Source organism: Gymnoscopelus microlampas (genome assembly GCF_963454915.1).
Source record: "Gymnoscopelus microlampas genome assembly, chromosome: 1".
NCBI lineage: Eukaryota > Metazoa > Chordata > Actinopteri > Myctophiformes > Myctophidae > Gymnoscopelus > Gymnoscopelus microlampas.
Genome location: NC_139962.1, coordinates 22287329 through 22301115, shown reverse-complemented (window position 1 = coordinate 22301115; position 13787 = coordinate 22287329). Strand labels below are relative to the sequence as shown.

At 42.4% G+C, this 13787-nt stretch overlaps 1 protein-coding gene across 3 annotated transcripts in view; it reads right to left on the bottom strand.

Moving 5' to 3' along the window:
* Nucleotides 1-13787, bottom strand: part of nfatc3a (nuclear factor of activated T cells 3a) — a 144474-nt gene that overhangs the window by 111908 nt on the left and 18779 nt on the right. The gene's annotated exons all lie outside the window — the stretch shown is intronic.

Genomic DNA, 13787 nt, shown 5'->3' with positions numbered 1-13787 from the left:
CTGCTTTATCGTGGTTATTGGCACGGCTGCGCTGCGGCATAAGGCAATGACACGAAGAGGAGTGCCGTCGCCCCGGCACAGCCGTGCCAATAACCACGATATAACACGGCCTCAGTGTTTTATTGCTTTTATACAACAGCACTGCACTGTAGTTAAATCTGTTTTTGACAAATATGGTTAGCAGCGTTCAACTTTGCTAGACGGGACCGACTTAACAGTCCGCAACCCAAAATAGTTCCCCATTGTTTACCGTTGCTATGGGCAACCAACTTAACGCCAGCTGGACTGGTCCACAACGCGCCACAGAGCGATACTTGTACTCGCTGTTTCTCAACGTCTGGCCCCGGGACCACCAGGGGTCCAAATGAGAGTGAAAAAATGTATTGGGGTTATTGGCACGGCTCCGAATGCCTCTGGGCCAATCACGATGCGCGGTTTGACACTAGCTGTTGTATAAGGCAAAATATGTAGCCCATGTTAAAGTCCTGGTTCGCTCAAGGCCATGCTCGCTCATGTCTCTCTTCACTGTCATTATAAAGCACAATGTTCAAGGACACTTTTTAAGGACTATTAGTCATAATAACCGATGGTTCTCTAAACCCCCAGCACTCACTGTAGCCCACAGCCTGTTGTACCCAACGTTTAAAGGCTTTGCCGCTGTCAGGAACAATCCTTGTATGTCCTCAATTATTTTTTTTTAAATGTTTTCACGTTAAAAAGTTATGTTATGTCGCCGTATGACAGTGTCACTCGAAAATAGCAAAACTAGCCGATCTACAAGCTCACAAAGCTTCGCTCGCGAGTCGTCGCGACGCATTGTGAGCTTGTAGATCAGCTGTTTTTGCTACTTTTGTAACGTGAAAGTTAAACTGGTTTTATGTGGCAATGGCCCTCCCCCCATTTAAGTAACGGTTTTGGACATACATAGGTTTCTGCTTAATGACATATAATTGAAGTTAGGCCAGTTATAGTAGATACAAATAAAAACATAAACATTGAAGTTAGGCCAGTTATAGTAGATACAAATAAAAACATAAAAATTGAAGTTAGGCCAGTTACAGTATACAGATAAAAACATAAATATTGAAGATGTTACAGTAGATACAGATAAAAACAAAAACAAAGGATTACTCTCCGCTTGCTGCTACAGTGGAGCCTACATTGGTTACTAGTGGTGTTGCGTTTGGTCTACATCTACACTAAAGTGTCCTGCCGGCCCAGAGGGCACACAGACCAACCCATGCCACATTTTTGGATCCGATGTCGATCCCAATCGTTGGAGAGTCGTAAGACCCCCGATTGCCAATGTATTGACGGACATTTTGTATTAAAAGAAAGAGCAAAATGTTATAATCAATTTGAAAATCTTTGTTTAGGGCCCGAAAAGCTGCCGTAGCGGTCCGGGCACCTAGGCTTCAAAGTAGCCTGCCTAACAGCACGTGTTCGACTCCAGATCCCGACGGGCTTTGCTGCATGTCACTCCCCATTTATTGTCAGCCTACTGTCCTATTCTGTCAATAAAGGCATAAAAGACACAAACAAAAATCTTAGAAAATCTTTATTCTAATTGCAATTTCTATTTGAGAACAATTAACTAGAATTTATTTCATTTAACCACTTAAGCCCTATTCCAAAAATTGCCAATCTACGAGGTCACAACGCGTTGCAACACACGCTCTTGTTAATACATTTGATTTTATTGGTTCAATATTTGTAAAGAGCACAGATACACTTAACCACTTTCACTTTTAATATTTTTTTAGCTCATCTACAAGCTTGAAAATCAGCTATTTTTGCATAAGACTGTCATATGACAAAGGTTAAAAACAACCAAAGAGTTGAACGCATTGTGCTGCGTTGTGATGTTGTAGATTGGCTATTTCTGCTGTTTTCGCTACTTTTGCACAAGACTGTCATACGACAAAGTAGGCCATTCATTTATGAAAAAAATAAACGTTTAAACATGGCGGTATCTGCTTAGCAACGACGATATGTATATTTGTATCCATGTGACTGTGACTGAGTGCGTGTGTGCGTATGCGTGTGTGCGAGCGTGCGTGCGTGTGTGTAGCTGTGTGTCAGGCCGTCATACAGGCACAGTTCCAGGAGGGATAACTGCTGAACAGCGCTACTCAGGAAACAAATTCACACAACGGTTGCATGCTCCGGCCTGTCATCACAGCCAGCGCCGACGGACTATTTATATCGCAGGTCAGCCATCACAGGCCCTGGCCCGGAATACACAACCATGTACACACACACACACACACACACACACGTTTGTATCGCTATACTTGTGAGGACATCAACATTTTAAGACGGCATTGAAAATGTCTGGAAAATCTGCTATTTTTCGGTGTCTGAAATACAGTAGGCGCACGACTAAGTATAAAATAAGGAAAACTCTAACCACAAACCCTAAAACCTAACCTAACCAACGTCTAATCCTAACCATAACCTGAATGTAAATCTCTCTAAAACGTTTTTTTTTAACTATAAAACAACAATTTATCTTGCGAGAACCAGGAAAATGGTTCTCACAATGTCTATTTCTCAAATTCAACTATACTTCGTGGGGATATTTGGTCTTCACAAGTATAGTAATACGAGTACACGCAACTAAATAGACAAGAGCCCATTGTCCATGTTGGCACCACTCTATTAGAGGTTATTGATAAACTTCCACTGGCTGCACTCAGTGCCCGGTGGGGCTAGAGCGCACGTGCGTGCACACACGCACACACACACACACACACACACACACACACACACACACACACACACACACACACACACACACACACACACACACACACACACACACACACACACACACACACACACACACACACACACACACACACACACACACACACACACACACACACACACACACACACACACACACACACACACACACACACACACACAGCTTTAGTGCAATTAAATTCAGTTGAATTAGACTGTATATTATTTTTACAACCAAAACATGTCAGCATTTGATTTAGTGCTCTAGTAGTAAAAATGTGCCCTGACAGATTTGGTATTCACTGATACATCCAAAACAGTAAAATCCTCAGTGTGAATTTATCAATTTCTAACTAGCCATACTGGGTTACGTTCATGTTGTAATCTTTTTTTGGCAACACCTCTGCTAGGTAAGCAGTCATTTCCCCGTCTGTTCGAACTGCGTTCCCCACAAATCCGTTCAAAACTCAAGTAGTCTCCGCCAGAAGCCCCGCCCCAAACAAATAAAGCATGGTCTGAGAGCAGAGGATATTTTGGAAAGCATCGACGTCTTTCAGAAAACGGTACGTATTTAGCTTGAGCAACCTCCTCCGAGTGCCTGCATCATTCGGCAGTGAGTGGCAGACACAAAAATAGCGTTTATAGAAGTGGTTAAAAAACACATTCATGTGGAATGGTTATTGTGAAAAAAATATGCCAGTGAGAAAACTATAATGTTCTTCCCAGAATTGTAAAGTGACCATAGAGACCAGAGTGAGTAGATACAAGTCATTGCTCAAACCACAGTGCAGCCTGCACAGGATACACTGCTTGTGACATCCTTTCACAACACTTCCCTATGTTCCTCAAACGTTCCCCAACAGCCAGCACGCTCTCAAAACCACATGAAGAAACCTAATATGCTAAAATGTATATCTTCAAATCATTATCATGATTATTTCAAACCTTTACCATGATTACGATTAATACACTTTTTTTTTCTGACAATTGCTCAAAACGCGTTACATTTTTTTTTGCACCACCAGTGTACAACAAAATATAATACATGGTTAAGTGGTTAATCATCAACGTTAAATTGGAAATGATTAAACAAGAAAAATGAGCATACAAGATTGGAATTGGAACTGATAAAGATGATAAATGGTGTGGAGTTCTGTCTCCGGATGAAGCACCTGAAAATGTATTTTCTGTTTACTAAAGAGCTGGAGACTGAGAGGCGGGGAGACCCTGTTACTGCACAAACACTTCAGCTTTGAGGTCAAGTTGTATAACTTCACAACAAAAAATATCACTTACACTACCTTTAAACGACCAACTGCACGTAATCACAGCTTTAAGTAAAGCTCCAGGTGCCAGGTGGGAGTTTTCTTTTTGTTTGTGTTTATTTTGGTGTGAGTGAGTGCGTGTGTATGTGTGTGTGTGTGTGTGTGTGTGTGTGTGTGTGTGTGTGCATCCTCCCTTCCCTCTTCCACAGCAGCAGAGGCAGGCCTCTTTATTTATAGCAGCTCAGCTCCACGCTGGTCCCTCTGTGTGCCTGTCACAAGACCCAGCTGCACAGATCCTGTGACGACAGCATCTGACTGACTGACTGACTGACTGACTGACTACACAGAGAGGCAAGAGAGACAGGAGAGAGAGAGACAGAGAGAGAAATAGGAACAAGAGGAAGGGAGACAGAATGAGAGGACTGTGCGAGCGGATCCCCTCGTTGACTGACAGACTGAAACTGGAGAGAATGAGAGGAGAGAGAGAGAGAGAGCATTGAAAAAAAAACGTGGAAGGATGCTCCATGGTTTGCAATGTAGACAAACTGTACACGTTTTATAACTTTATTAATATAACCTATATTTATTATACTTATGCATACGCGCTATAATACAGGAGGGGCAACATCAAAGCCTTGTGCTCTTGCTACAGTACAGTCTCACACGTGGTTGAACCAGAGTGACTATGACTTCACAAAATATGTCTGTCTGTCTGTCTGTCTGTCCGTCCGTCTAATTATCTCGAGGACCATTCATCTCAACGACTTCACACTTCACACACGGAGGACCGCAGGGAGTGTAAAGTTGGGTGTGAAGTCGAACCGATGAGCGGCATTCTCCAGAGCTCTGTAAGAAGCCGTATTGCGGTTCTCGACAACGCTGCAAACAGCGCTTCAACAGGCGAGCAATCAGACATGCGCAGCAACCGGCACTGTGCTGGACTAGTTAAACAAATGTATACGACATTGCGTGGCAGCGTCGTGCTCTGAAAATAGCTGAGCTACAAGCTCACAAGAAGGGCGAGAGAGTGAGCTTGTAGACCTGCTATTTTCAGGGTGCGATATCGTCACTAAGGCAAAATTAAGCATAATTAACCACAGGAGTCCTTTTCTCTTCTACATGAGAACTATGTCACATTTCAAGGTGAAATTACAATTCTGTTGAGAACAGCAGACACACCAAACTGCTTTCTCTCTTTTGTGGTGCAGGCAATCCAAAGCCCTAAAGTAGATCCGAAAAGTAAAAAGAAAGCCCTCACACACTGGATCACCTCTGTATTGAACCCCAGCATCCCTATTCTGGGGGGGAACATTCACCCCGAAGTAGCAGATCGTCGAGATCGACAACAAGCTGAAAACGTGCCAGGTTGCGAAACGTTGTCATCTTGTCAGCTATACAAATAGTATAGAGGTTTTAACTGTTTTTAAAAGGTTATTTTCGGTCGCACAGGTCCTTCATGACCAAATGTTGATCAAAAGATCCAATGCAGACGTGATCCAGTGCGTGTGGGCATTCTATTTCTTTTTAAAATTACCATTACACACAATTCCTTCAATAGCATGCTTACTAAAGTGTCAATTTGCATGGGAACACGGGTGAGTCACTTGCATCCATGCAGCCTATTAAACACTCATATCCAAGGGAATAATTTAGGCAGGCATTTTCAATTAGAGTGAAATTAGCATGCGGGCGAGAGACCGTCCATAAATATTCCAGTCTTATTACGGACATGCCCTTCTGAGGGGCCTGGGAGTTGAGTAAAAAAAAAAGGGAGAACAATTTATGTGTTGTTAAGATGCTTTGATGAGATGCTTTTGTAAATGAGTGAGGCGGACCTGCCATCCATTATTGTGCCCTTGACGCAAGCTCTCTGTTCATTGAAATGGTTCACTAAGTGAAAAAAAAAGACAACTAGTGTGTGTGTGTGTGGAGGGGTCTCTCATTTCAGCCACTTGTGTGAAGAGCTGCTGAGAAGAAGTGCCCTTTACAGTATTATACTGTAGAATAGATCACTGGTTCTCAGCGTACGGTCCGTGGACCACCAGGCCAGGGGTCCTTGAGGAGTTATGGGCTTGCAACGGTTCCATTTGGGTGACACTGTAGCATGACGAAGGGCATTAATTTACGAGAAAAAAAATATATAGATTTAAATATGGACATACAAGGTTTCAATGTCTCTCTCTGTCTCTGGCAGGAAATAGGGCGTGGCTTACACAAAATAGGGGCCGTCTATGGGAGGGGGAGTCAAGACACGACGACACACCGGGCATGTGCCAGATGTTTGGAGCCACGAGGCGATGCAGCGTCTGTGGTAGTCATGGTTACAAGGCAAACGAGTGCACACGTCCCCTTGAATGTATTCACTGTAGCAGATTGGACAGGAGTCCTCCCCGGAGGCACGGATGGTTGTATGTGGCAGACTGTTAATCAGACGCTCACTGGCCGGTGGGACGACTTGGTCAACCTCCACGGCCAGGTTAACCAGGTCCGGGTGAGCATATACATCCATGGCCTCATATGTTGATCTATGATCCATGATCTCATAATAATCCCTGCGACGAAGTGCTTCATCATCTTCTACCAACTCCTCATTTATCCGCATAACCTCCAAGGCCTGAACAGCCTCATAAGTCATCTCCATGGTCTGTATCAGCCTGCTTCAACAACTTCCTTCAGTATAAATAAAGTGTAAAGTATCTGATACCATCTGTCTATCTGTTATATATCACATCATGATGTACTGTGACATCACCAAAGCATAATATGAGATTAGGTGCATGCCCATACATGGGCACAGCGGTCGGATCGGTGGATCTGGACAACTGCCTATCCAACCGACCACACGCCAGGCACCGCACTACTCGGGTCGTCTGCGATGCCTGCGCAAGGTTGAAGTCAGTTAGCCGGACGGTTCTCGAGAGACGTGAATTACAGACAGTCTTTAAATTGCAAATGCTAGGAGTGAAATTCACCCACTTAACACACCTGTAAACCTGTGATGGGACAATAAAGCTGTATTTCAAATATTGCAAATTTAGCCGCCACATTGCGACACGTTGTGAGCTTGCAGATCTGATATTATCCCTATTTTTGTCAAATCTTTGAACATTCTTTTGAAAATATTCTAAAATAAAATGGTCAAATAAATGGTAAATGGTGCATTTATATAGCGCCTTTATCCAAGGTGCTTTACAATGTGCGATTAGGGGTTCAGTGTCTTGCTCAAGGACACTGGGATCGAAATGGGAACCTTCCGGTTTCCAATCAGCCGCTCTACCTCCTGAGCCACTGTACGGGACGACCAAAATAGGGACACCAGGTTTTAACCCATTTAGACCTGAGGCCAATACAATGACACAGATGCTTTCTTGGTTTTAAAAGGTATAACAACGTATAGGCTTTCCCGGTCTTAATGGGTCAAGGAACTGTAAGCTGGGTGAAAACCGGGCACTCGTGTGTCATAGAGACGATTTTTTGATGATTTGTGAGAAAACCCATTGGTTTCCTTGGAAACTATTATTATTATGATTACACACAACCCATAACAGACTCTGAAACCGCAGGACGGGGTAGGCATGGGTCTTGTGTTATAGGGAGTTGAGAGAGCTTCCCCTTAACGACCCATTCAATCCGGGAACGCATCTTTGTTATATTTTTAGATGTCTTTGGCTATTAAAAAATTGCAGATCTAAGATCTGCTATTTCTTTTTGCAAATTTGTGATTTTTTTTTTGCAAATATTTGAATATATGTTTTTTTAAAGCAAACAAGTTTAACTCAAATCTTTGCTTCTTCTCGGGATTCTACAAAAGTCTTCTACATCCAAACAGTTTTTTAATGTTAATGGAGTGCGTCTTTTCATGTCAAGGACCCCCCAAAATGATATGTATTTGCCCGTGGAAGCCCCTCCCCCATCTCAAAATATTTTGTTCCAGGGACCCCCACCAGAACCAAAGATTGAGTTAATATTCATAACGATTTGTTTTCTTCAAAAAGTAGCAGATCTACAAGCTCATAGCGCGGCACTCGGTGCCGTGCTATGAGCTTGTAGATCTGCTATTTTTTGAATAGCCAAAGAAATCTTAAAAATCACACCCTGTGTGAAGAGAGTGGTGCCTTTGATGAGCCCCGTATTGATGTTGTCATCAATGTTTGTTTATTGGACATACAGACATACACACGGACACACAGACAAAGTCAGATATAGGAGTGGTTGGCACCACTCAAAAATGACACAGATGCGTTCCCGGATTGAGTGGGTTTTAAGCTGGTGGGAGAATGTGAGACGGGATGGCGTTGATGGCGTGCCGTTGACACGGGTGCTGCTGGCAGCAGAGGTACGGGCCGTCAACTCCTCCCACCCAGCATGACTCCTCCTCAGCTAACTGATTAGAAGGAGTGCGTCTGGCGGCCAGGGGTCAGACGGCCAGGGCCCTCCCTGTGTGCTCCTCCTCACATGCCTGCTGCGCTGCCACATGTTCACACACAGGTTACAATGAGGCTCAGCACTTTTGTATGTTATGTCACATACACTGACTCAGACACTGTCTGTCTGTCTGTCTGTCTGTGGTGTAAAGTAACTGAGTACATTTACTCAAGTACTGTCATTCTGAGGTTACTTTTACTTTACTGGAGTATTTCCAATTTTCTGTACTTTTACTTCTACTCCACTACATCTCAGAGGCAAATATTGTACTTTTACTCCACTACAATTGTTTGAAAACTAGTTACTAGTTACTTTGTAGATTTAGATTATCATTACAAAACTTACATTAACAACTTCAGCCCTGTATACATTTCGGCCATTTGAAAATAGCCCATCTACAAGCTCAAAATGTGTCGCAATCCGACGCATTGTGGATCTTGTAGATCTGCTTTTTTCAAAAGATTTTTTTATACATTGTATACATTTGAAAACTTGTGAAATGGGACCTTCTGCATAATGAGTACTTTCTACTTTTGGCACTTTAAGTACATTTTTATGCCAATACTTTTGTACTTTTAATCAAGTAAATTTTGAATTTCTGACTTTTACTTGTAACAAAGTATTTCTACATTGCAGTATTGATACTTTTACATAAGTAAGAAATTAAATATGAGTACTTTTTCCACCACTGCTCAGTTCAGTCTGGCAACCCAAATCTGTTCTTTGTCTATCCAGGAATCACATGGGTATTATCAACTGTGAAAACACAAATGGATTTTTTAACAAATCAGGTTCGAACCACATCCCTATAGGTAGTTTGAAATGTGATCTGATTTCTAGAGATGTGTCTCAGTCACTCTGGACGATGGTGGATCTGCTCATTTCGACAAGCAACACCATCATAAATTAAGCATTACTCACGCATGTATGTCATTACGCTGTTACCACAGCAACCAATGTAGACGATGTCTGAATAGAAAAATCCAGTCTGACCACTTGTAAATAACAGTGTGGACATTCTCTCTCTCTCTCTTCACAGCACACTATCCAATAAAGGACACATTACATGAAATACCTGTTAACCCCTTTCTATCTGGCGTCCCTAAGTAATTACAAGTAAATATTTTAAATCATGACACTCACTGTTCTGCTACTGTTCTAGGGGTGTTACAGTTAATCAAACTAATTGATTTAATCACTTAAAAAAATAACCAATGAAACAATCATTTAGTTTTTAAATTGCAAAAATAGCTGACAATGTTATACAACAAAGTATATAATATGGCTGAAGTAGTTAATCAGACTAATCAATTAAGTCGATTATTAAAAAATACATATATATAAAAGAAAAAATAGCAAATATTATCAAAAAGGTAATCAGTAGAATAATTGCTAAGAAAATACCAGAGAGTTTCAGCCCTGTAAGTGACCTATATTAAGAGGAGCGGAGGTGCTGATGCTATGGGGGTGGGGGTGGGGTGAGGTGAGGCTAGGTCAGGATACCTAGCTATAGCGCCCGTCTCGCCAAGATAAGATTAGATTAGCCTGCCACCTAAAACCCCAGAGACATGGGGGGTAGGGGGGAGTGGGAAAGCCCCTTATCAGAGCCAGGCCATAGCCACCTGCTAGGAGAGGAGAGGAGAGGAGAGGAGAGGAGAGGAGAGGAGAGGAGAGGAGAGGAGAGGAGAGGAGAGGAGAGGAGAGGAGAGCGCTAGATGAAAATTCAGCTCAACCAAAATTCAGCGCCTCCTACATAATGAATGAGCCACATGGATTTTGTAGCACCGAGCACCCCAAAAAAAGGATTGGCAAACTCTCAATGTGTTCCGTTTCAAATAAATACATCTTTGGCTGTGAATAGCAACAACAACAACAACAACAACAACAACAACAACAACAACAACGTAGGATGACACTGCTGATATCTAAAAGTAGGAAGTGTACTTTTGTTGGCATGGTTTCTCTGTGATACTTTGAGAAGAGAAGAGAATAGAATATTTTATACTTTGGCTATTCAAAAATAGCAGATATACAAGCTCTGCCATTTTGGAAAAATCATGAACGTTTGTGCAAATCTTTGAATATATATATTTTTTAAAGCGAACATTTGTAACTCAAATCTTTGCTTCTGGGAGTCCCAGGAACTAAATGTTTTGATGGGGGTCCACGGCCAAATACATATAATTTTGTGGGTCCTTGACATGAAAAAGTGACTGACTTTTGTCCATGTGGGCAAACTCTTCTGTTTCAAATGAATACATCTTTAGCTGTGAATAGCAACAACAACGTAGGATGACACTGCTGATATCTAAAAGCAGGAGGTGTGCTTTGGTTGGCATGGTTTCTCTGTGATACTTTGAGAAGAGAATAGACGAGAAGAGAAGACTATATAGACTGGGTGGCAGGGTGTTTTCAGTCTATTACAGTTCCAAACTCCCTACATGATTTGGAGTCAGCTGTCCTGGGGGGGGGGGGGGGGGGAGCTGGCGTAAACATCACCCCATCGGTCCCTTTGTCCCAGAGAGAAGCAGAAATCAACATCAGCCCCCAGGCTGTTGGGGACATATCAGATAACCTGACACAGCACCAGAGCAGAGCAACAGCCAAGCTCCATGTCAGGCCAGGCAGCAGCAGCAGCAGCAGCAGCAGCCTATAGGCCAGAGATGTCTATCTAAAAACCAAGCAATTCCATATATACTGTACCAAAGCTGTATCTACACAACTAATCAGCTTCACAGTGGAGACAATATTCAACAATGTCAGATAACAAAGGCAACAAAAAATTATAATCACACCAGAAAGCCTAAACTGAATAAGGTCCCATTGGTTCTCAAAGTGGGGTCCGGGGACCACTAGGGGTACTAGGGGGTCCCCAGCAAAATGAGTTAATATAGCGTAAAAATCTTTTTATTTAACCATATTTTATAGATATACAAGCTTATAGCATGGCACTCGGTGCTTGTAGATCTGCTATTTTTTTTATCGTTTTGGGGGTCCTTGACATTAAAAAGTTTGAGAACCACTGCCATATGGGACCTAATTGTGGATGTTGGAACATTTTTAGGCTATTATTGCTCGAGTTTTGAGACAGGAAGCTATTTTTGAATTGCTTTGAAAAAGTCCAAATAATTGAATATTTCTGAAAATGTACTAAGATTTACATAAATGTCTGTGATTGTTTCGAAAATGTTTAAAACATTTTGCCTTTAATGAGCTATAATTTCGGTGAGCAAAACCATCGTATGACAAGTATGAATGAAGCATTAAGCACCCATACAAATCAGGCGGCCAATCTGGTTAAATAAAGATCTTTAAGAGGCTTTGCTGTGCCTAAGCTAATAATAGCTGGGAAAATCACTCCTGCCTGCAGTCACAAACGCTTCACCTGAGGTTTCATTTACAGTATTATATTTAGTATATTTACACTATTTTACAGAGCGGCTTTTGAAGTCAGGATTTATGCACATTTTGGCCTTTCCAGGACTTTACAACGATCTTTCATGACCAAACATTGCATGAAAAGTGGTGGAAAAGCAGCAAGGGCTGGATTTAAGTGTGATATATATATATATTTTACTTCTTCCATTATTCGAATTAACAATTACGGTAAGCACTTAAGCATCATTGCATACTTCGCTGCACAACACGTCGCATTGCGGTGTCGCGAGCTTGTAGACCTGCCATTTTCACTATTTTTGAAACTTTTTTTATATTTTGTTAGACTTTTCGGCTATAATGACATGGCCAAAACATAGGGATTGGTTAACTTATTGATTATTTTTATAATCAATTAAATCAGTTCGTTCGATTAACAGTTGCACGTATAGCCACGACAAGAGCCTGGGAACCAAGGAGTGACCGAGGAGTAGGCCTGTCACAAGTATTAAATAATCGTAAAAAAACGTTAATCGCAATTATTTGTATGACAATTGATCGTCAACTTAAATTTCTTAATGGTGACAGCCCTAGCGAGGAGTTTCTCCATCCGTGGGACTCTCCAAAGTGGTCATGCCCTTTCTTCTTCTTCTTCTTGCTGCTGACACTCAGGCACACGCTGAGACAAAGGCCAGTTTACTAGTGAGCCAGGGAAACATTTGTCACTCTCTCTTTAAGCATGACAAGTTCAACGCTGATGCAGGTTCCTGTCAGGGGGCCCACGTTACAACTTCAGCCCTGTGTGTGTGTGTGTGTGTGTGTGTGTGTGTGTGTGTGTGTGTGTGTGTGTGTGTGTGTGTGTGTGTACCGGGTATGTGGTTATGGGGGTCTACAGTGTATGTCTGTGTGAATTTGTGTGTGCCTGTGCTGGTGCGTGCGTGTGTGCGTGCGTGCGTGCGTGCGTGCGTGCGTACACTTCTGTTACTGTACTTGTGAGGGCCAAAGAATATCAGAAATAAACAGTGTGAGCACCATTTTCCTGGCCATTACAAGATGACCAGTAAAACAGTTAAATACGAAGAATATGGTTTAACACGTTTCGGGAAGTTAGGCTTACAATTAAGACTCAGTTTGGGGTTAGGATTAGGATTAGATATTTTGAGGTTAGATTTAGGGCTCAGGGTTGCCTGATTTATACTTAGTCGTGCACCAGTGTCGTGCACAAAAAATAGCCGACAATAGCTCACAAGTGAGCTTGTAGATTGGCTATTTTTGGCTTTAGTTTCAGGGTTAAAGACGTCCAAAGAAAATTCAACGGCATTCATAAAATCGCCGTCTTAAAACATTGATGTCCTCACACAAGTATAGTAATACAAATGTGTGTGTGTGTGTGTGTGTGTGTGTGTGTGTGTGTGTGTGTGTGTGTGTGTGTGTGTGTGTGTGTGTGTGTGTGTGTGTCCACACAAGGCAGAGCAGAGCCGTGTGTGCGTTGAGTTGCGTTGTGAAGCCGGCTGATGGGTAACCTAAACCAGGGTTCCCTTTGTGCGGGACGCGGCTTGATTAGAACAGGCTCTGCTTACAACCCGCTTTGTGTTTGACCAGGTCTCCTCTTTCAGCCATCCTCCTCCAGTGCTGCTGCTGGCACACACATCGCAGCAGAGAGACTATTAAAAATATATAACGCCCTCGTGCCATGCGCCTACTGTAAATGTAACGGCTAAAAATGGCATAATAACACTGCTCAGAAATCGATGCATTTTGGGATGTTTGGGTTACACACATAAAAGAGGGCGTACGTGATCACACACGCACACGCACACGCACACGCACACACACACACACACACACACAGCACCTGAAATTACCTCGGAAATCGTGAAAATAGCGGATATACGTATAATCTCACAACGTGTTGCATCGTGATGTGTTGAGCTTATAACAACACAACAAAATATAGAATACACAAGTGATTAA